The following is a 24,967-nucleotide window of genomic DNA, read 5'->3' as shown; positions in this document are numbered from 1 at the left end:
CATCCAATATTTGATGTCTTTGATTCCAATAGGGATGTCCTTATTATTTTTTTTTCTGATTGTAATCATCCCTTTCAGGGCCTCGCTTTCAGGAAGATGTATTCCTGACTGACAGATATAGTCTTTATGTAGTCTCTTAAATGCTCATTAAAGCTCCAGTACAAAGCACCTATAATACTCAAGGTCACATCGCAAAGAGTCTATACAGCCTGACTACACCAAATGTAAGCTATGGCTGTGGTCCATCAATATCGATATCAACTTGAAAGCTGTTAGAAATGCACAGTCTCAAACCCAATAACCGCACCCCTCTGAATCAGAATCTGCTTTTTCATAGGACCCCCAGGCTATTTCTTTGAGAAGCATTGGTCCAGAGCAGGGCCAGGAAAACATACAGCCCCTGGCCAAATCCTGCTCACTGCCTGCATTTGTAAATAAAATTTTATTGGGACACAGCCCTGTTCTTTCATTTTCTCTTCCAGTTGTATACCTGTGACGGAGAGCTCCTGGCCCACCCTGGTCTAACTAAAGTGTGCTGTTGGATCGGTGCTGATGCATGAACCGTTATAGGTCTGTGTTGAGTATAGAAACTGAGAATAAGCATTTAGGAACTTTTATTGCAAATTGCCATTACCAGGACATCCAAGTGTAAGATCAGTTTTCTGGTAATTTGTACTATTGTCTTTTACAAAAATATCAGTCAGTGACTGTTAGGTAATTAAAAACAAAAAATTGGACCTTCACCACTGATTGTGTGAGATACACTCCCCTATAGGTATGGATGATATGTTTGTGAATAACAGTGTCGTAAAGGAATTTGTGCACTGTAAATCTTGGCACCAAAATGAAATTTATCATGGACTGTGATAACCATATTGTTCTTTGCTTTTATCGCTTTCCCATGCCTCTTTCTGTTGTTCCTTTGAAGGTACTTCTCTCTCCCATTCCCCATGTTTGTGGTGATACCATCAAATTTGATGCCTTGTTTGCCTCTGTGTCCCCACCTGGATTCTCTCTTCTCTCCTGGCCTCAGCTGTGCCCAAGCCAGGCCAATTGCCGTATGGCATCCCTCACACAGTAATTTCTTTCAGGAGTGGTAGCAAGCCCCTCAGGCCAGTCGCACACCACCCCAGGTTTTTCTCTTGAATTTCATGAATAAAACTGCCTGCCTGTGGAACCATGAGCTAAAACAATATGTCCCAACAATAAACTCAGAGGACTTTTTTAATTCTAAAATGTCTTTTCCACCCGTATGAGAATTAAGGATAATGTACTGGCTAATAGACAATTTCTTCAAGTGGCTTTTAAAATAAATTTTTCTGAAGATAAACTCCCTCATGGAGAACTTTTATTTCCCCTCTCTCTAAAAGTAGCATACAGCAAGTTATACAATTTTCAACTGACTTTCTATAAACTTTATGAAGTTACCTCATCTTGAGCTCAGGCGTTGAAGTAGATCTATTTCTTTTTTGCTCCCATTATGTTACCATCAGCTTCTTCTTTCCACAAGAGATTTCTTTCCTATTATTGCTCTCCAAGCATTTAATCTCTTTAGGTATTTTTTCTCCGCCTCTTGATTTGTAAGTGTTTTGCTGTGATTCAGTCTCTTGTCTATTCTGGTGACCAAATACAACCTTCTATTGTTACTTGGGTTCCCTGTATTATTTGGGGAAAAAAGGAAGTGGTCATTTCTTTCAGTATCAGTATTTGACAAATGTCTTGATAATAGAGTGTTTCAAGATGGAGATATTGAATCAACTTTTATGTTTGGCCAAGAAAATTGATACATGATGCTATGTGACATAAGGTCTTTGCTGAGTTTTTCTTTGATATTTGTAAAGGAATGAAAAATCACTGTTTTTTTAAAGAAATACAATTTTGTGTTTCATTATCATGATGGCTCTTTCTGCAGGTTTCTTTTACGGATTCCTCTATGGTCAGCGTGGCTGGAACTATTTAACAAATTGTCTTTATGTCACCTGCCATCTGGGGATTGAAATTTGTGTGCTTTTCTTTTAATTCACATGTTAATTAACAAGGTTGAGATACTATTGCTTGTTTCTTCAATCTTTGAGGTTGTACCATGTTATTGGGTGTACATGCTTCCTTTAGAGGATGGGCCGGGAAAGAAACAGGATGTGTTTCCAGTTTTCATCCCTGTTCTGCTGTAGTCTCTAGCTCTCAGGAGCCACAGTACAAATAGAGTTGCATCCTACATGAGGGTGAGGTTCTAAAGACAGTGCATAAGGGAAAACATATTTATACACAGTTAGCTCAAATATCTCTTAAATGCCCTCACATTTTATTACCTTTAAGCGGAAGAGTCCCATTAGTGTGGTGAGATGCTGACCCAGTACAGAGAGCACATCCCCTCCCGTTCTCCCTCAGGGACTATGCTCTTTGAACAGAATGGCAGTGGGGTCACCCAGGAGATTTTATTTGTTACTTTGGGCTCTTCGTTGCTCAGTTGCTCATTCTGTCCCTATGCCTATATAGTTGGCTTCATATAAATTAAATGTGGGTGTGACGCAGCTTTGATGTGTGAGATCAGACCACATGCTGGTGAAGATATGGAGAGATTAGTGAGAACCACAGCCCAAGATATGGTTGCAGTGTATTCTTGTCATGCACCTTAGATAGGTTTTTTAGAAATATGTGTAATTCTCCAGCCAGAAGGCTTATTATGTATGGAACTAATGGATTGCTCTTCAGCAACAGACAGAGCTCAGCTGAGTCCTGTCTACGTGACCTTTGGTAAGTTGATTATCTTCCCTATACCTCACTTATTTGATCTATAAAGTGGAGTTAGTAACTTGTGGTGTTACATGACATCAACACATTGAAGTGTGTAGCAGTGCCTAGCACTTGATAGTCATTTCATAAAAGCAGTGGCCATGGTGACTGTCTTCAGGTTGATGATTGTTGTGTCATTTATGTAAAGGGGGCAGTTGGGTGGCCTCTCACACTGGCTGGCACTTTTTAATCTAGTTGCTAAGAAAAAGGACTCAGGAGCCAGGCTACCAGGGTTTGAATCCTGGCTATACGACTAACTGCCAGGCCTGGGGCAACTTCCTTATTAATCTGTCTGTGCCTCAGTGTAGATATGATAATAGTACCTATTTAAATTTGAGATCATGAATAGATGAGTTAATGTTTCCCAAGTGCTTAAAAGGACTCCCGGCACATAGTGCCTGAGTACATGTTCGCTGCTATTTTTATTTATTTTACTCTTTCACTCTGGAACACTTCATTTCTTTCATTCAGCAATGTAATTGTTCATTCTGCACCATATTTCTCCCGTTGTACAAAGAGTGGGGAAATGGGAAACAAAAGAGAGACCATCCCTTCTCTCATGGAGCTTACAGTTGAGTGGACCAGGCAGGCACTAATCAAATATTCCATCAGTTTTCTATTTATAGACTGTGGCTGTGAGGATGTGTGAAAACTGCACTGTCAAGCACTGGGAATAAAGAGATGAGTAAGACCTAGGCTTTGCATAAAATAATAATAATAATAATAAACAAATCAGCCAAATGGAGGGTCTTAGAGTTAGTTTCTAAAGACTTTCATTCTCAAACTTGGCTGCTGTTTTGGTTTGCTAACGCTGCCATTATGCAGAATACCAGAAATGGATTAGCTTTTATAAAGGGGGGGTTATTTGGTTACAAAATTACAATCTGAAGGCCATGAAAATGTCCAAATGAAGGCATCAACACAAGAATACCTTCACCGAAGGAAGGCCAGTAGTGTCCAGAAAACCTCTGTTAGCTGGGAAGGCACATGGCTGGCATCTGCTGATCCCAGGTTGTGTTCCAGCTCCTCTCTCAGCTCCTGTGCATTCTTCAAAGTATCAGTCTTGGCTTCAGCACCTCCTTCTGTTTGTGAACACTTTTATAGGACTCCAGTGATTCAATTAAGACCTGCCTTGAATGGTTGGGGTAACACCTCCATGGAAATTATCCAATCAAAGGTCTCGCCTACAGTTGATTGAGTCATGTCTCCATGGAAACAGTCAAAGGATTCCAACCTGATCAACACTAATACATCTGCCCCCACAAGTTGCATCAAAGAATATGGCTTTTTGGGGGACATAATACATCCAGACTGGCACAGGTGCTCATTAGAAACACCTGGGTAGCTTTTGCCACTCCTCAAGCCCAAACCCTAAGTACTCCAGACCAGTTAAGTGGGAGTCTTAGGAAAGAAGAGGTACAGAGGCATCAGGAACTGTTAAACTCTCCAGGTGATTCCTCAATATGGCCATGAGAATGAGTGATGGAAAAGGCAGTATTCTCAGAATGTGGGTCTACAGAGACAAGGAGGGTTTGTATAAATTTGTAGATTGAAGATTTGTGACAGTTATTCAGGAAGCAATATAAGTAGCTATTCTGGTTTAGAGATCCCTTCAAGGTAATCACAAGAAAATACTCATGGATTCACGTCAGGGCCAGAATCCAGAACTGAAATTGTCTATCCTTGGTTTTACAAAGTATGGAATCACTTAAATCCCTCTGATAAAAATATCCATGAGTGTCAACTTTTTTACTCAGCTTGCATTACAACAGTCTCCAAACTTATTACTGACTTATGCCACCTGAAATTATCAGGCTTACTGAATGGTCTGACTTGAATCACACAGCAGACTTGGTCCTTATCTTACGTGAATGTTCTCCTGACCCTTGATTTCTCAGAGTCAACGTAATAAACATGAAGACTTAAAAATTATTTATAAATTAGTTACACATAAATTGAATCCTGTTGACGTTTTATTAGGCGAATAGGGAAAATGAGCATCCCTAAGAGGCAGAGTGAAACAGACATAGAGAAGAGCATGCTTACTCAAATTCTGTGGTTCTGAGGGAACTTTTCTATAACTTAGCCTGATGAAGTTATCTTTCCAGAGGGTGTTTCAGGTTCCCAACTGTCCGGCCTTACACAAGGAAAAGAAAAATCAATTCTGAGGGTAGATGGAGGAAACACACATGTAAAGTCAGTATTTCATGGTGATGAAACTTGAGTGCTTCGTGCTCAGCAAATCATTTGATTTAAAGGTTTAGAACTACAAGGCATGTGTTTTCATTGATGACATATTATAGGACAAATTGTAGTGAGCTGGCAAGTTACAGGACCTCATCTGAATTGTTTAGTTCCTGCTGCTTCCCAGAGGCTGTCCTCTGGAACCCCTCTTGGGGATGTGCTGTATGAACTGCAGGAATTCCCCTTTAATCAGAACTTCCAAGCAACGTGGATTTTGTTATGTGGAAGAGAAGCTCAAAGTTGCTGTGCCATTGTTGCAATGAAAAGAACCCTGTTTTCTAACAAGTGCAAAAATGTTTTCATTGGTGAGCTCTTAATGCCTTCGTTAACTGAGGCTTTTATACTGTGTGCTCTTTTTATTTTGTTAATTTAAGTAGACTTAAATTGCTATACCAGCTCTGGGGTGCCAGCCCATGTCTCCAGACGTCAGAATAGTATGCTCAGTGATATTTTGCTCATTACTTAATGCCATTTATGTATGTAACACTTTACAGGAGGAATGACCATTAAGATTCCATTGCTTGTGTTTTTGTCCACTACCTGGTAGCATGCTTTCTCCTTTTTCTCCTCTCAGCTTTTTAGACTAGGAAAGGAAATGACAGCTAGATGTGCATGCCTTGTTGTTATCCTGAGTGAGGATTCTAGGAATGGGGAAGGCAGAGGCTGGCTGTTTTTGGGTTGTGGGGACTGCTGTGTCTGTAGCTAGAAAGGAATGAAGTCACAACCCGTACTCCTGTGTCCCTTCCACGTCCTTGGCTTGAGAAAAGGACCAAATATGGAGCCTAGAAGAATTGCGAATGACCCAGATGCCTGTATGGGACCTTAAGAAAACAAACAAACAAAAAAGATTCAGTAAAGAAAAATTAAAGGCAGAATAATTAATCCAGTAGAGTGTGTGTGTTTAAATCCAATTTTAAGGGAAGCTTCTTAAAAATATATTCTAAAACTTTATACATAACAGTATTTTAGACTTGGGTGAGTGTTTCTAAAAGTGAAAGAAAGCAATTATCATAAGGTGAGTTAAATTTGAACAAACAGAGGAAGACTTGGCACATTGTTCAGAAAGGGGGCCAAGTACTTGATAATCACTAAACAAGTCTTGTCTCATTTCTTTCGGCTCCTTCGTACATCCATGGAAATCCAAAGCATTAGACCAGCAAGGATATACCAAATGAGCTTCCTTTTTGGACATTATTTTGAGGCAGCTTTAACACAGTAATATTTGTCTCTTCGATATATGGAAAAGATAATTTCTAGGGAAGTTTGGTATTTTAGTACTTTCCCTGAGTTTGTCATAATTTATATTGGGCATGTATTCTTAAAACCTAGTGAACAGAAGATGATGATGCTGACTTTATACCCATTTCCCATCTCCAAAGACATCAGCAGTAGCTTGCTTTAGAGCAGAGCAGAGAGCAGGCTTGATACGAGAAGTCAAGAGGTGACTGGCAGTGATGAACTCTCATTCCATTTATTTATTTAAAGCACTGTTTTCATTAAACACAATTTGCATCTTTATCCACTGTTTGGCAAGCTCTCAAGGGGGTTCAGGACAGGTAGTGCTGGTATCCAGGAATTATCTGTAGAAAAATGAACTTTGATCAAAACTCAAATAGTTCACTTATTTTCACCCTAAAATACAGTATGTAGTGTCTACTCTTATATGCCTTATACTTGGTAGTCAGAAGAGTCTTAATGATAACCTGGAAGTTTGGCATAGAAGGAATTTTTTAATAGTGTCTAAAGTAAAACTTTAGCATTTATTCTTTTTGGGTATTCTAAATTAATTTTTAGTCTTCATCCCTAATGCCTGAAAAAAAATCACAAATTTGAGAATTAAATATGTATGGGATTTATTTCATTTCCTAAATAATTCGGTTCCATCATTTAATACATGGCCATTGTACAGGATTTGGAATACAGAAAAGCAAAAAGAATAAAATAAAATCACCCATTATTCCTTTGCTCAGAAATAAGTGTTATTAAAATTTGGCCTGTCTGCTTTCAGGGTTTTTTTCTTTCTGCATAAATATACATTTATCTTTTAAATTAAAATTGGAAGCATACTGTTTTTTTCAGTTAACAATATGCTGAAATCATTTTACCACATCCTGAAATGTTTTTCTGCAACAAGATTCTTAGTGGCCGCATTGTGCTCCAGTATATGAATATTCCCTTATATATATCTTAACCATTTTTCTATTGTTAGACATTGAGCTGGCTTCCTGTCTTTTTGCTGTCATCATAATGTGCTCGACTTTGATATTTTTGTGGAGTACGTTTATAAATGGAATTTGAACAATTTTATTTTCCTCTGGGGACATGGGACCATGTTAAATGTTTCCTTTTTAGTCCTACCCCTATAAATGGGAAGCATTTTATTTTTTTTCTGTTTATTTTTGCGGTCCCTCCTTGAATTGGTACACTGGTATTGAGCTGCGTTGGCTTCCATCATTCCCCAAACAAGGCATTTTGCTAAGTGATCCCAAATGTCAAATCAAAGTCAGTTAACAAATAGATGGTTAGATATTAGCAGATGTGTTCTGAGGGTTTGTATATAATTAAACAAAATAAACATAAGTATAGTAGTAACAATTTGGTAAGATCAAATTATTATCATCAAGGACATTTCATTATAGAACAACTCAGTAAGCAGACTTTAAGATAAAATTTAAAAATCACATAATAAATATCCAGTATATCTTATAATAAGTATGTGGTTATCATATTGTGAATCTGGTGCTGAAACATGATCCACTATGGTTGATACAAACTTTGTTTCCAGCAAGGATGGAAACATATGCTTTTTAAAAAATTCTTTTTTTTTAGTGTATAAGTCAATAGTAATACATGTTTGGGTATATGAATTTTCTAGACTTTTATCTTTTCCATATATTAACGAGATAAGTAGTACTGTGTTAAAATAGCCTCAAATGAGCATCCAAGAAGGAAGCTTTTGGCTGTGTTCTTTTGGACTCATTTTATGGATTCCATGGATGGACAGAGCAAGTAGAGATGAAACAAAACTTGATTTGTTTCATGATATCAATTTATATTACAATGTCGAATTACTTTCACTGATTTTATATATCTTAAAGGCCATCAGCCTCTCTATTAACAGATTTGAGTTTTCTTTTATTGGTAACAATTAGGATGAATTTGTAAGAGAGAGAGAGTGTGTGTGTGTGTGTTTAATCACATTTTGGCCTCTGGGGGAACAAGTTCCTTCTGTCTACCTTTTCCTTTCCCTCTCACTCAACTGCTAAGGAGGAGGAGAAGCTCAGATCTGATTTGTTTCATTAAAGCATATTTCTTCTTTGCACCTTGCTGGGTGGAATATCCAGTTAAAAGATCAGGGTATCTGAGTAAAAGATCCCAAGCCCAGGGGTATTATGGTCCCTTTCAGAGGTCCTGCCTGAGGACAGCACAGACCAGGCTGTCCCCTAGAGCTGGCCAAATAATCTGCTTTTTTCTTACAACTCTTAATCATCATCATTTCTCTTCCTGCACCCTCCTATTGTATTCAGCCCCAGAGAAGGTAGAACCAACCAAGATCATACCTACTGTAACCATTTAGGGGATAATATCACCTGCTCTCTTACTTTATTTCTGGCTACTTTTCATGTGAAGCTGTGGAACAGTGGGAGTTCCTGGTTTTGTTAGAATGGTAAGTTCAGAAACTTGGTTTTGGTGAGGAAATGAGCAGATTTATTAGGGAGCTCACATGGGTTCTCATCCTTGGCAGTGGGAGGAAAAGACAGCACTTCTAGAGCTCAATCATCTGCACTGACCAGAGGCCAGGACAGTGTTTTGTGTTTGTTTGTTTGTTTTTTTAATTTTTATTGGGATTGTTCAGATACCATGCAATTATCCAAAGATCCAAAGTGTACAATCAGTTGCCCCTGGTACCGTCTTACAGCTGTGCATCCATCACCACACTTAATTTTTGTTCAATTTTTAGAACCTTTTCATTACTCCAGGCAAGAAATAAAGTGAAAGATGGGGGGGGGGGAGGAAAAGAAAAGGAAACTTGAATCCTCCCGTATCCCTAACGCAACCCCCCTCAATTGCTGACTCGTAGTGTTGGTATAGTACGTTTGTTACTGTTTATGAAAGAATGTTGAAATACTACAAACTGTAGTATATAGTTTGCAATAGGTATATATTTCTTCCCTATATTTCCCTCTATTGTTAACTTCTAGTTGTATTGTCATACATTTGTTCTGTTTCATGGAAGAGTTTTCTAATATTTGTACAGTTAATCATGGATATTGCCCACCATAGGATTCAGTTTTATACATTCCCATCTTTTGACCTCCAGCTTTCCTTCTGGTGACATATATGACTCTGAGCTCCCCTTTTCCACCTCATTCACATGCCATTTGGCACTGTTAGTTATTCTCACATCTTGCTACCTACACCTCTGTTTATTTCCAAACATTTAAGTTCATCCTAGTTGAACATTCTGCTCATACTAAGCAACCACTCCCCATTCTTAAGCCTCGCCAGGACAGTGTTTTATAAGATCTGAACAAAGGGTGTTGGGTTGAGGCATTGGCTGAGTATGCTTGGCTGTGCATGCATTCAAATTAAGGATTACAAGTTGACCTATCAAGCTTCTACAATAAGGTACAGTAATTTTTAATAATTATTGCTCATGATTCTTGTTTGTCTTAGAAAACACAAAAACAAAATAAAAATGAAAACCACTCAAATCCCAATACCCAGAGATAACTACTGTTATCAACATGTTGTATATTCTCCCAAACAGTTTGTCTCTTCACCATTTTTTGAGTTCCTGTGGTTTCTTGCCTCAGGCAGCAAAGTGTCCAGTCTCCCTTTTGCACAGCTCATCACCCTTGCAGCCTCCAGGCCTCCTTATGACAGAATAATCGAGTATTCCACATGTGCAACAGCTGTGTGTGGAGAGCAGCAGCTCCCCTTTCTTAGATCTTTGGTGTGTGGGGATGGTAGTGGGCATCTGTCCATCTAAATGCTGGTCTTTGAAAACACTGAGCATTTTAGAGAAAAGCATGGAAATAAAATAAGAAAATGCAGTTACAGACTCATCAGGAACAGAAGTTGCAGTGGGGACGAAAGCATAAGAAGCTCGCTAATTGGGAAACGCATTTAAGTTTCTTATTCAAACTATGTCATTTGTTTTATTTTTTTTTTGTTTGTTTATTAAATTTAGCCACATTCCACTCCCTGAATTAGGTCCAATGGATATGTGGACTCTAAACGTAAATGTAAACTCACTGGGTGAGTCATAAAGTTTGAATTCAGAAGGTTAATTCCTAGGGCATTATACTCTTTTTTTCTTTTTTTTAGTATTTTTACCTAAGAACCTTCTAGCCATGTGAGACCTAAGGTACAGGTTGAGTTTCTCTTCAGGTCATTCTGCCCATGAATATCCAAGGCCATATATCCAGTCAGACTCCCCCTCCCCCTGGACTTCGGCTGAAACCCTTCTTACGGCAACCACAGTGATCACAAATCTTCTGTCACTCATCTTGCCTAGCTCCCATAGCTCTTAGGATACTCTTAAGGATCCTTTTAGTTCAAAAGCTTACTGTGGCAAACAAGACTCTGTTATCTAATGCCTACCTAACTCCCCAGACCACCTCATACCTGTTTTTATTCATTTGGTCCAATTTGGCCACTGATCTTTGCTCCCTTCCTGGAATGTGCAGGTATATCCCCGTTCTCTGAACTTTGCCTGGGACATTCCTTTTGGCCAGATCTCTCCCTTATCATATTTTTTTTTCTACTACTCACTCTTCAGGTCTTAGCCTAATGTGGGAAGTTCCCTTTCTCAATTCTTTTTATTTTTTTATTTCATTTTATTTTTCATTAGAGATGTAGAGTTACAGAAAAATCATGCATAATATACAGAGTTCCGATATACCACCCTATTAACAACAGCTTGCATTATGTGTTGCATTTGTTATAATTCATGAAAGAACATTTTTATAATTGCTCTGTATTCCATGGTTTATGTGCCAGTTTGAATGTATTATGTCCCCCCAAACGCCGTTACCTTTGATGTAATCTTGTGTGGGCAGATGTATCAGTGTTGATTAGATTGTAATTCTTTGAGTGTTTCCATGGAGATGCACCCCACCCAACTGTGGGTGATGATTCTGATTGGATAATTTCCATGGAGGTGTTACCCCACCCATTTAGGGTGGGTCTAAATTAAATCACTGGAGCTATATTAATGAGCTGACAAACAGAAGGAACTCAGTCCAGCTGTGGGTGACATTTTGAAGAGGAGCTACAGCCAAGAGGGACACTTTGAAGAACACACAGAAGCTCAGAGAGGAGCTACAGATGAGAGACAGTTTGAAGACAGCTGTTGAAAGCCGACTCTTACTCCCGAGAAGCTACAAGAGGACAAAACACCCCAAGAACAACTAAGAGTGACATTTTTGAGGAACTGCAGCCTAGAGAGGAATGTCCTGGGAGAAAGCCATTTTGAAACCAGAACTTTGGAGCATACGCCAGCCAGGTGCCTTCCCAGCTAACAGAGGTTTTCCAGATGCCACTGGCCATTCTCCAGTGAAGGTACCCTTTGTTGATGGACACTTTATGGCCTTATGACTGTAACTTTATAACCAAATAAACCCCCTTTTATAAAAGCCAATCCATTTCTGGTGTTTTGCATTCCAGCAGCATTAGCAAAGTAGAATAGTTTACATTAGGGTTCACTGTTTGTGTTGTGCAGGCTTATGTTGTTTTTTAATTTTTATTTTCGTAACATATGTACAATCCAAAATGTCCCCTTTTAACCACATTCAAATATATAATTTAGTGCTGTTAATTAAATTCACAATGTTGTGCTCCCATCACCACCATCTATTTCCAAAACTTTTCCTTTCTCAATTCTTAAAAATCAATTAAGTATTCCCCCATTTCAGAATCCTCACTTGTATCTAAATGTTGTAATGGACTAGATTCAATGTACTTTTCCCCCCAGGCAGATAGTCAAGGATTTATGTTAGAAAGGAAACTTTCTGCTGCCTCCCTTTTGTAAGCAGTAAAACATGTTCTATCCTTTATCTTGGATGTTTAGCTGGATAATATTTCATATCTCACCATCCATAAGTTTCCTGGTTGCAGTCAATCCATTTTGTCATTATTATACTCGCCTGAGCTGTGGCTGAGCAGTCACTGTTCACCGAAACCTTTAGCATTTCTTCTGGGAGATCGTAGTCCTTGATCTAAAAGGGAAAAAAAGAAGAACAAGACACGGGTTTTGCCACATAGAAATCGATAGCAACAAACTTCAGTGCCATTTTATCTTGCCAGATGCCATCTTGATAGCACTACTGCTTTTCCACTTTAGTAATGGCAGAACATCAGATTATGGTTCCCTCACAAGAGAGGGGTATAAATTGAGAAGTTATTTTTACTGCCTAAAAGCTATAAAGCCAGTTAGACACATAGAGGCAGTCAGCCACGATCAAATCAGTGTTCTAGGAATGCCTTCAGTTTGACTGGTAAGTTAAACTAATGTCCATTTGTTAAATCCATTAAAAAACTGATGTAAAAAAAAACAATCAACATTTGAATTAATTTTTTAAAGTACAGTATTTAAGTGAAGATGCAGTGTAAGGACTGTACATGTTTAGAGTACTGGCTGAAACATCCACTGGTTCATAGGGCTGGGTCCTGATCCTCACTCTGGCTATAATTAGCTTTATAATGTTAGGCTGATGTTTCTCAAGCTTGAGCATACCTCAGAACCATCTGGAGGAAGGATTCCTGGGTGCCACTCTAGTAATTTTCTTTAGCAGTAAGTGCCAAGAAGACAGTAAAGCAGGATGAAGTGATAGTGAGTGTATTAGACTGGGTGCCAGACATCAAGAATGGGTTAATGTTCAAAGATTTTATTAGGAGAAGTGCCTGTGAGAGAAAATGGGAGGGAACAGGGAGAACCTGGGTGGAAAGAGCAGGGGAAAAGCAAGTGCAAGGGTCCAAAGGCAGGAAATAGCTTAGAGTTTCAGGAGCAGAGCAAGTGACAGGAACAGAGCAAGTGGGAGATGAAGTCTGAGAGTTAAGCTGGGGCCAGCTCAGGAAGGCCTTGCTCTAAATAAAATGGGAAGCCTCTGAAGGGTTTTCAGTACCTGAATAATTACATCATAGACAAAGGTGGGGAGGATGCACTGTGGAAAGAGAAGAGAGGGAACAGAGACTAGTTAGAAGACTAGTTAGTACTCATCTAGGCAGCCTCCAGATACCTACTTTTGAATTACCCACTTTTTCTCCAAGCCTCTGGGATCTCGAAAATATGGTAGGTAGTCTACTTATATTTAGGGAAATAATTTCCCATGCCCTGTTTCTTTTCCCTCGTAATCTATTTTAGGCATCGTTATTTTTGAGTCCCCCTTCAGATTTACCCTGGTGGCTCTCAGTCATCCTGTAACCCGTGTCCCACTCCATGCCCACTTTGATTTCTAACGGCACTCTGTGCGTCAGCCTCACCTTTTAAGGCAGCTCTCACAGACCTTTCCCATCTCATTCAAACCAATTGAAATACTGATCTCCTCACCAATCATATTTCTCTTTCTATGTTTTGCCTTAGAAATTTCTAAGGGCAAAACTAAAGCAGAACATCTGAAAAAAATGAAATATGTGGAAGTAACTTTTAGAGGAAAATAAATGAGTGGAATTTGCCTAAATTTGATTAAGATGGCTAATTTCTCCCTCAGTGATAGTTCCTGTGTCCCCCAATCCCACCCCTTTTTCCCTCAGAAGCCCATTATGTAAAAAAGGTTAAAGTATAGGCTTTGATTTGGAGTTGGCGGACCCAGAGTGCTCCCCCCTGCATGGAAATCCTGGTTTGTCTTGACCTAGCAAGGTCTATGAGATTGCATTTTTGCCCTTTTGATTGAGTTTCCAGCAGCCACAGTGAGTGAGGAATAAATCCTGGCCATCATTTGAAAGTGCACTCCTTGGAATTGGGGGTGTCCCCATTTCAAAGGGATGTCAGGTTAAAAAGCACTCTTCCCTAGAAGGGTATTGCATAAAGTTGTAAAATTTCACACCCAGGAGGACTTCTCACCTTCTTCCAGTTAAGTAATTTTCTTTTTTTTTCACAGGACATAGGGAGCGAGAGCTGGCCAGGAGATGGTGCTTATTCTTTAAGTAAAGCATTGATTGCCCTGTCAGTCAGCGCTCTGAGGAACTAGGAACTTCCGAGATTGATGCTTGACAGAATAATTAGAAAAGCATCACTTTCAGTAACCATCCGAGCACTCCCTAAAGGAATAGGCCTGGGCCAGGGCTCTGCTTGTCCATATCTGAAGGGTAAATGTTCAGGAAGGAAAAACATAATGTGTTGCCCTCCAACTCCAGTGATGCCCAATTGTCTGGGCGTTTCCAGACAGGTTTCCTCAGCCTTCTGGCGCTGGTGCTATTTTAATACCTACTTGAGATCATTTCACTCTCTGTCAGGGGGTTGCTTTGGAGCAATTTGTGCAGAAAACTGGGGAGATAACTTTCTTTTTGACCTTTTTCACAGGTGGCTTTTTCTCCTTATTTCAAGATGGCCCTCTAGCCCTTGCCTAACCTCTGGGTACCAAAGCCAGGGTCTTTTCCGTGTAGTCCATCAATTTGATAAGGACATTGTTTTCCAAACCTATAATACCTCAATTAAGCATAATCCACCAGCATGAACTCATGAGAGAGGACAGGGAAAGGGTAGCCTCCTAGACAAATTAATTTCTTCAGAAAAAGATAGGCTTTGATTTATGTGCTCTTCTCTTTATTGTATTAAGGATGTTAGAGAATTTAGGCATTTGTAACAAAACATTTAAAGATAAAGAAAATTTCTCCTATTTTACATCCTTTGTTATAAGTAGATTCTTTTAAAAATTTTCGAAGGAAAATATCTCTGTGTATAAACAAATTATTCACACTTCTGGACATTAGATTTCTTGGAACAGATCTGAGGAACGGTTACATCGGCCATCAGTACCCACTCTTCCTTTAAGGAGCATAGCAGTGACAGTGATTAACAATGAGGAATAAACACTGATGCATGTGGTCTGTGTGTCATACAATGTGAAAACACTTTATACTTATTAAAATATTTCTCTCTTAAAAATCCAAAAATTTTCTGTAGTATTTATCCACCCTGCGTATGTAGCCAGTTTCAGTGAGAAGTTGTCATCACTTCACCCTTCCCTTTTCTTTAAACAACCAAGAAAGCAGCAGTCCCAACAGCATCTCCTCAAGCTCACCTCTTAAGACCTCCTTTTAGTGATTTTGCTTCGGATTGCTCACTAACTAGAGTTGTCCCCATTGCCGGGAGACTGAATTCCAAACGCCTGAGTCAGATTCAGAAGCTCGTATTATCTGGCCCCAGACCACCTTACCTTTCGTGGCTGGCATAGGCTCTACAGACTGTCCCAGGTGCCCTTGTCCTGGTATATTCTCCCTTCCCCTGCCCCCTTTGCCTACTTCAGGTATCACCACCTTCTTGGAATCGTCCTAGATTGTGTGAACTGTAGGGGATCTACCAAAGCAGGGAATCTTAACTAAGGGTGATTTTGTCCCCTAGGAGACATTTGATGATGTCTGGAGACACTTTTGGTTGTCACAGTTTGAAGGGTGCAGGGTACTGTTTGCATTTAATGGGAACAGGCCAGGGATGAGTCTAAAGATCCTCCAGCGCACAGGCCAGTGCCCTACAACAAATACCTCAAAATGAAAAGAGGGCCAAGTTTGAGAAATCGTGTACTAAGTGGAAGGTTCTTTCTTCTGATTCATCTCTGTCTTCCAGTGCCTGACACATAGTAGATGATTATCAAATGTTGAAATGAACACACAAACCCTTTTCTACTCAGAATTCCATCTTTCTTTTACCTTCTTCTGGTATAGTTATATGGAAACCTAATTACATTTTATGTTTTCACTTGCCAGAATCCCAGAGTCACTTAAATATATACTCTGTGCTCAAGATTTCAAGCATTTATGGAGTTGGCAAAAGAAAATGAGAAGCGAGTTGGCTTTGGTGCATTGCTAATGTTCAAAACCCTGAAAAGTCTTATTAGGGGAGTTAAGCTCATACACAGCATGTGCAGTTTGTTAATGGTCATATTTTAGTTTTCTTCATCTTGGTGCCTGGAAAAAAAACATAAAAAGGTCTTTTCTTCAAAATGTAGATGCCCTTATATAGACAGTGGTGAAGGTGGTGAACACAGAAATATGCAACCATACAGAGAACCATTGATTGTTTACTTAGGATGGAATGTATGACATGTGAACAAAACCATCTAAAAACAAAAAATGGGTTGATGAAGAAACCTTGAGGGCAATATACTGAGTGAAATAAGCCAGACACATAAGGACAAATGTTGCAGGGTCTTACCGATAGGAACTAATTATAATATGTAAACTCATAGACATGAAATATAAGGTACCAAGATAAAGGACGAGGCTAAAGAATGGGGAGTGGTTGCTTAGTATGAGCAGAATGTTCAACTAGGATGAACTTAAATGTTTGGAAATAAACAGAGGTGTCAGTAGCAAGATGTGAGAATAACTAACAGTGCTGAATGGTGCATGAATGAGGTGGAAAGGGGAAGCTCAGAGTCATATATGTCACCAGAAGGAAAGTTGGAGGTCAAAAGATGGGAATGTATAAAACTGAATCCTATGGTGGGCAATGTCCATGATCAACTGTACAGATACTAGAAATCGCTTCCATGAACCAGAACAAATGTATGACAATACAATTAGAAGTTAATAATAGAGGGGCATATAGGGAAGAAATATATACCTATTGCAAACCATATACTACAGTTAGTAGTATTTCAACATTCTTTCATAAACAGTAACAAATGTACTATACCAATACTACAAGTCAACAATTGAGGGGGGTTGGTTAGGGATATGGGAGGATTCGAGTTTCCTTTTCCTTTTTTTTTTTTTTTTTTCCTTTTTTCATCTTTCGCTTTGTTTCTTGTCTGGAGTAAGAAAAGGTTCTAAAAATTGAACAAAAATTAAGTGTGGTGATAGATACACAGCTGTATGAGGGTACCAGGAGCAACTGATTGTACACTTTGAATCTTTGGATAATTGTATGGTATGTGAACAATCTCAATAAAAATTAAAAAAAAAAGGTTTTTTCTTCAAAGCCCATGAATGTATATGCAATGTGTCTTGGCAGGAAAGCAAAGGCTTACTAAAGTCCTGGGCAAGAAAATGCACTGGGGTGCTGGATAAAGGTGGACTTGAGGATCTGTAAGACATTAGGCAAATTGCTTAACCCCTGTTATTCCAGCCTTCTCTTCCCACCATAAAATGAAAGTTATGATTATACCAATTTCCTCAGAGGGTGGTAGAAAGATTTTCCATATCATGAACTTAGTACTGGTCCCAGTCGTTGTTAGCAACTGATGATGATGATTCAACACATCAGGCATCAAGCATGTATTATGCAGGTACTATGTGCCACACCCTGTCCTGGGCCCTTGGGATACAGCAGTGAACCAACTTGAGTTCTGTGTTGCTGTTCTAATGACAACAGCAATGTCAGGTTAACATGTATGGATGTCACATTCTGTGCTCTTAACCACTATGTATATGATGGGTATATGACAACTGTGTTTCTGGTAGCAATGGTATCTTCATCCATGAGTTACCTCAACTTTTTTCTTACTCTACAACATGCACTGCTATTCAAGAAAATAATGTATTTATTGTTCTTTTCTTTCAACCTGCATGTCTACTGTTTAATTGTTTTTATACTGTTACTAGGTCCATCCTTCTGCAGATCGCATCAAGATCTCTGTGAGGGGCCTAATCTCAGTTTGGGACTTTCTGTTCCAGGTGGCAGTCCCAGAAATAATCTGTAGCCATTAGCATGTCATTGAAGAATCCTGCTCACATGCTGACCAGAGTGGGATCTGAGCCTGCCAGCCCTGCAGCTGTCTGTAATTCCCCATTTGGATTTGACAGCCCTACTGCAGAGCTTTCTGTTGCTACTTTGCAACTCTCTCTCCTGCTCACTTAGCTTCAGTGATTCAGCTGGACCCCTTTCCCTTCCCCTGAACTTCCTTTCCACTCCATTGGTGAGACTTGGCCAGTGTTCTGACCGACGAGATGAGAGCAATGCATTTCCAGAACATTCCCTGTGTGAATCTTGGTGCCTATAGTGACTACTTGACTAACTTTCCTAAGTGTCCATTTACTTAGATGATGAAGAGAAAGCTTCAATTTATGCTCATGTGGTAGCTTTTTATACTTAAGTCATAGGAAAGAACCATGGTACTTGTCCTAGTTTGCATGGGCTGCTGTAACAAATATCACACAGTGGGTTGGCTTACACACCAGGAATTTACAGTTTTGGAAACTAGAAGTCCAGAATCAAGCTGTTGGCAAGGCTGTGCTTTCTCCAAAGTCTTAAATGTTCTGGTGATAGCTTTCCGGCAGTCATCCATCACATGGCGTTCTGTCTCCTTGTGTTGCTTCCCAGGTTTTTCCTAACTGACTGCATCTGAATTTCTTCCTGTTTTTAGGACTTCAGCCTTACTTAAGGCTTATCCAGATCAATTTGTCCTCATCTAAATATGCTCTTCGAACGTCTTATTTTCAAGTGAGTTGACACGCACAGTATTGGGGATTAGGACTTGAACATGCCTTTGTGGGGAGTGTGATTCAATCTATCACAGTGGTTTACAACTGAAGAAAAGCTTAGAGATAGAAAATAGAGAGTGACATCATCAACATGGCAACGTAAACAGCTACTGAAAACTTCTCTGTGGAGACTCAGTGAGAAAAAAGGACGATTCAGAACTCTGGAGGAAGATGTAAACTGGAGAAAGACCCTACAAATGCTGAATTGAAAAAAGAAGAAAAAAACATCAGGTAGGAATCTTTCATCTCAGACCAGCCGGTCCTCTCCCCTCCTCCTCACTTGGTCTCAGTGTGGGAAAGTCTCAGAAACAGCAGCTGGGACCCCTCCAATCGGACACAGATGATAAAGTCGCTCACAGCAGTGAGACAGACTCCCACCTTTTGGACACCAGGAGGACAGGGGAGGACATTCCAAGGCCCAAGTCCGTGAGGTACAAAGAGTCTAAGAAGATGTGGACAGAAACTGTGTTTCCAAACCTAGGTCTGAAAAGCCCTTCCACCGTCCCTGAGGGAAACAGCAGCGGGCAGCAGTTTCCTAGCCTAGAGGATGGCTGAAAAACTGAGTCACCCGGGGGAGTCCTCTGCCACAAGTAAAGTGGGAGATATAGCATCACATAGAGCCAGATGTTGGCCAGCAAGGTGAGGACACAGGAATCCTGCAGTTTCAGCTCCACCTGTGCACATGCAGCATGTGCTCGGAGGCAAAACGGCTTCTGAAGACGATTAAGTTAACCGAACAGTGTCAGACCAGATCTTAGGACCACTGAGTTGGTCTACACCCTCCCTGTAAGGAAACCTGGCCCTATTTTGGCTGGGAAATATGAACAACTCAACTATTAAAACAGGGCTTTAAAACAAACCCAGGTCTTGCTGGCTGGTGAAAAACAGGGCACCACTGGGAACCAGCAGATTGTTTTACCACACACAGTACCTTGCTGGGGAGCCCACTATCTTCCCCTCACCATCCCTGAGGCAGGCTGCTGTGGGATTGCTACAGGCAGATAGGAAAACACAGGAGAGAGAGAGAGGTTTGGAGAAGAATGTACAAATGAAGATTAGCAGTAAGGGTAACTAAAAGGGTAAAAAGAAAGAAAGAAAAAAGATATGACATATAAAATACAGAAGAAAAAAATGGTTGAAAGTGCTGCCTTTACAGTAATCACATTAAATGTTAGTGGATTAAACTCCCCAATCAAAAGATGTAGATTGGCAGAATGATTAAAAAACAAGATCCATCTATTTACTGTCTACAAGAGACTCACTTAAGACCCAAGGACAAAAACAGGTTGAAAATGAAAGGTTGGAAAGAGTTATTTCATGCAAACAACAACCAGAAAAGAGTGGGGATAACTATACTGATATCAGACAAATTAGATTTCAAATATACAACAAAAGAGACAAAGGACACTATGTATAACAAAAGGGACAATGCATCTAGAAGACATAACAATCACAAATGTCTATGCACAGAGCTAGAGTTCCCAAAACTACAAGACACAGACACTGACAAAACTGATGGAAGAAGTAGATACTTCTGTGATAGTAGCCGGAGACTTCAATACACAAATCTCATCAATGGATGGAACATCTAGACAGAAGATCAATAAGGAAACAGAGATTTTGAATAATATAATAAATGAACTAGACTTAACAGACATTTACAGAACATTGCCCCCAACAACAGTAGGATATACATTTTCCTCAAGTGCTTATGGATCATTCTTCAGGATAGAACACATGCTGGGTCACAATACAGGTCTCAGTAAATTTTAAAGAAAAGAGTCCTTTGTTGGCTCTTTTACACTTGAGGACTTTGGGTCCAGAGATAATTGGTGACTCCCCTTGGGTTCTGCAACAATCTTAGCAGCAAAACAAGGACTTGCATTTCCCTAAGTGTGGATCAGTAGCTGCCATTCTAGTAACCAAAACTCACCACATATTTATGCTGATCTTCCAGTAAACTCAGACATGTAAATTCAGCATTTATTACAGTTCTTGTCTGAAAAGAAGCTCACCAAAATGTTCACTTTGTTTATATTACCTTAAATTAGTGATATTTTGGATGATTTTTACTGTTTGTTTTTTTTTTCCTTGTCTGTTATTGCTTAAATATTTCCTTCCAATTGTTATATGTATTATTTTTATAATCAAATCAAAATCACAGTTGAGGTACAAAGCTAGGACAAGAAGCCAGATTTTCTAATTCCTCCTCTGGGACACTTAAGAGCAAACGGGTTAAAAATCATTTTTACAAACAAAACCCTAGCACTGATTGAAAATTACAGTACCTTATAGTTGTAGTAAAGCACTCCAATTATCTGAATCAACTGTAAAATAGGAGTATTAACGACCTCATCATGGTAATGATTAGTACAAGTATGATCAGGAGGGCTTTGGTGGAATGGTGGTGTCTCTTCCAGGAGACACGCATAGCCTTCGAAAAGTCACTTCCAATCTCTGATGTTAGTGTCTTCCTCCATAAAATGCAGTTAATAAAGCCCTTGCAAAGTTGATGTGAAGATTTACTAAAATAAGGTATATGAAGCACTTAGTACTGAAGCTAATGTTCAATAAATCTTAGCTAATACTAATTTCAGATATCAATGTTAACTGTACTGTCATTTTGATTATTACTACCACATGATTATTGTGTGAACTGAATTATAACTTATACACTCAGATTCTTCAAATACAAGGAATGACCATTGCTATTAATTTTAGCTGTGTCTCTATACCTGGAAGTAACCAGACCTCAACCAGGGATAATTCGCTCACAAGATATTAATTGTTATAAGGCAGAGGCCACTGAGATATTGAATATCAAACAGCAAAATGTCAATGCTATGACATTTTTCAGCCTCCCTTTCAGCTAGGTGGCATCATGTGACGGCTTCCTGGCCAGTGAGATATAAGCCAGGTGTGGGACTTCTGGCAAAGTTGTTGAAAGGAAAGTAAAGAAGCTGGGAGGGAAGCCCCTTTTGCCTTTTTTCCTTTTCTTTCCTGCTGTTTGGAATGCTGTTATAATGGCAGGAGCTCCAGCAGCTAAATTGGTCTAAGAGATAAGCTATGAATGGTACCTTGCATAGCAGAGGAGAAAGGCTGAAAGCATCTGAGTCCCTGATTGACTTTAGGGAGTTTTATGACAGCCCTGAACTACCTAACACCAAACTTTCATTTAAATCCTGGTGTGTTTAAGTCCCTGGTTTGTTTGTTTGTTTTGTTCTTAGCATTGAAATACAATTCCTGAGTCTTTCCTAATAGCTTTGGCGTAGTTTCCCTCATTTAATATGGAGGACTTCCAATATGTTTGTTCTTCCCTGGTAAATTTCTCCTCTATTATAATACGAATAAGCTAGTTGACTCAAGTTTTAAGTTGGACCATTGAGCAGATGAGCAAACAAGAGCTTTTATAGGAAGGGTGAAGGCAAATGCATGTTGTTCCTTGACATGCATTTTGAGCTTATTTGGAAGATAAAATAGTTTTAGAGAAAGGAGCATTGATTTAAGATTTGCTGTCTGCATTACTTCAGTATATGAACTCCCAGTCTGATTGCTCATCTTATGGTTGATACACCTTTAGTGGCAGTGGAAGTACATGTTGCATGGTCTGCTGTTCAGTATGGGGTTTTCTAGAAGTGGTACCCATATTTCTTTAGAGCTGTTTTGGTGTTTTCCTTCAAGCAGATGGTGGTTGTATGAATCCGGTGGGTTTTATATACACTGACTAAAAAAAGGACATAGAGAATACTTTTTTCTTCCAGAATACAAAGAAGCACTCTACCAAAATGTACTATGTCAAGCAGGTCATGTTAGCTTAAACAGTAGAAAAAGAGGAAACTCTAAAAATGTGATGTCTGGTTTATATTAAAACACATGCAAAACAGCTGCCCTTTAAACGGTTCACTGGCCACGAAGATCAGGTACAGGCTCAATTAAGAGCATTTGGTTATTGACCTTCCATGTGAATAATTTAGAATAGATTAGATTTGATTGACCACATAACAATTTAAATAATTTACAAAAAGCCGTTTTCTCTTTTTAGCTTAGTTTGTTGTGTTGGGTCTCAGAGGTGATTAACCATGTGTTTTTCTTGTTGGAAGACTTTCCTAAGCACAAATTAGGAGACAAAAAATTACACAGGCATTTTTTTTTTAATTGCAGGACTCTTAAGTATATATGACAGACTGAGTCATTTAAAGGCATTCTAGAAGGGCAACATGGTTAAAATGCTTTAGGTGTCCACTGAACCTTCCCTTCTAGGCTGTGGGGTTCTTATTGTGATTCTCATTTCCTGGACAACTTGGATATGATGTCCTCAGGGCTTTTTTTTTTTTTTTTTTTTTGCCTTTTCTTTACCTTTGTTCCATCATGTGTATGTGTGTGCTATGATGAAGGCTACCGTATATAAGCAACAAACATGAGACTACTAATTTAAGTACAGTCAGAATTTCAGAAGTGAAAGAGACCTTAGGCACCCAGTGAGTTCACTTTTACTTTGTTTTACAGATAAGGAGATACAAGGCTAGTACAGTTACCCTTCCACATCCTGGGGGGGGTAGGGGTTCAGCAACCCCTACCATCTGGAAAATCCATATAAAATTTTTTGGCCTTCCCTTCATACCAGAGAAGTCTGAATTTTTCCTTTTCCTTTTATGTCCGTATTACCCCATGATGAAGAGGCTAAATGAGAATCGTTGTGTTAGGTGGAATTCATGGAGTTCTGGGTGGCCAGGGGCATTGTCCAGAAGCAGTAACCCCTTCAAGAGTAATCCCTTGCTGGCAAGGTATTTTCTAACCGGCACAAGACACTGATGGAACCAGTCAAGGAAAAGTGCTTTGGTCATCCATGCTTTCCTATTGCTCATCCAGAAGAACTTTTCCTTTCAAAGCTCAAAGGTTACCAGCTTTATATATCAGGGCTACCTTTATGATGAACCCTATGACAATGGCACAAAAGAACAGGGTTACCCTACACCTTTCAGCTTTAAAACCTGGGGCTCCCTTCTCTTCTTGGCTGATATATGTTCTCTGAAGCTTTTTCCCCCCAATATAGGCCATTTCGTCAGCATTCAATATCTGTTCCAGTTTGTAGCCTTTCTCTTCAATCAACTTCTTCAGAGTTGCAGGAAACTCCCTAGCTGCCTCTTCATTGGCAGACGCTGCCTCTCCCATTACTTTTACATTGCGTAGGGTAAACCTTTTTTTATAATTTTCAAACCAGCCTTTGCTGGCCTGAAAATCCATAGGATCAGTTGGGAGGTTCTTTTACTGTTCTTATTGCTGTTCACTTGTGTGGCTGTGTCCAACTTGTGGGTTAGCTGGTAGCTGGGCTCTGCTGTGATGCTGGAGCAGCCGGGCTCTGGCCCCATCCTCATGCTGTTTCAGGACCTCTCCCTCTCCAGTGATCTCTCCACGGAGTCTCTGTGTATACTCTTTGCAGCAGAGTAGCCAGACTTCTTACATGGCACCTTATGGGCTTCCAAGAGGGCAAAAGCAGAAGCTGCACTACAGCATCCATTCTGCTGCATTTTAGTGGTTAGAGCAAGTCACAGACCCAGCCAAGATCCAGGAGGAAGGCACTGTACTAGGACATGCATAAACATTAATGTGGCTGGTTCTTTGGTGGATACCAGAGCAACAGACTACCACATGCCTGTACCACTATGTCTGATGTGTTAAGAGCTCCATAAATGTTAGTTGCTCTCTTTTCATGTAGTAGTATTAGCAGTTTTTTGTTGTTTTGTTGTTATTGTTATAAATATACATAGATGGAAAATAGTTGATATAGAAGGTTTGAAAGATCAAATAATTTTATTCTACATCTCTTACTGTAAATCTGTAACATTGCTATCCACAGTTTTCCTTGGAGAGCAACGATAAAACTATAAATTGAAAAAAAATAATTTTTTTTCAATATGGGTAGAAACACTTCCTTAACTCTGAGTTTTTCCTACCTTATTGTACATATGAATCAGTTGGATTTAATAATAAGATTAAATTATCATTATTTAAATAACATTAAATAATACTAAAATAAAGATGCTGATTCAAGGAGGTCTGGGTTGGGGCTGGAGATTCTGCATTTCTAATAAACTCCCAGGTGATTTTGATGTAGCTGTCTTAGTGATCCACACTTTGAGAAGTGAGATTCTGGTGTACAGCTAGGGTACCTTGGTCTCAACCACTAGCAGCATCCAGAAATTATTGCTAGGGGACACCATGCTTCATTAAGAAGAGCTCATTATGTCATTTTTCCCCCTTTAACCTGACATATTTATATATT

At 39.4% G+C, this 24,967-nt stretch overlaps 1 protein-coding gene across 3 annotated transcripts in view; it reads left to right on the top strand.

Annotated features, from left to right (window-relative positions):
- The window catches only part of SUCLG2 (succinate-CoA ligase GDP-forming subunit beta), a 302,213-nt gene that overhangs the window by 207,732 nt on the left and 69,514 nt on the right, over positions 1-24,967 (top strand). The gene's annotated exons all lie outside the window — the stretch shown is intronic.

This window comes from Choloepus didactylus, chromosome 1, assembly GCF_015220235.1.
Source record: "Choloepus didactylus isolate mChoDid1 chromosome 1, mChoDid1.pri, whole genome shotgun sequence".
In the NCBI taxonomy this organism is placed as follows: Eukaryota; Metazoa; Chordata; class Mammalia; order Pilosa; family Megalonychidae; genus Choloepus; species Choloepus didactylus.
This window is presented reverse-complemented; position numbering and strand designations above follow the sequence as displayed.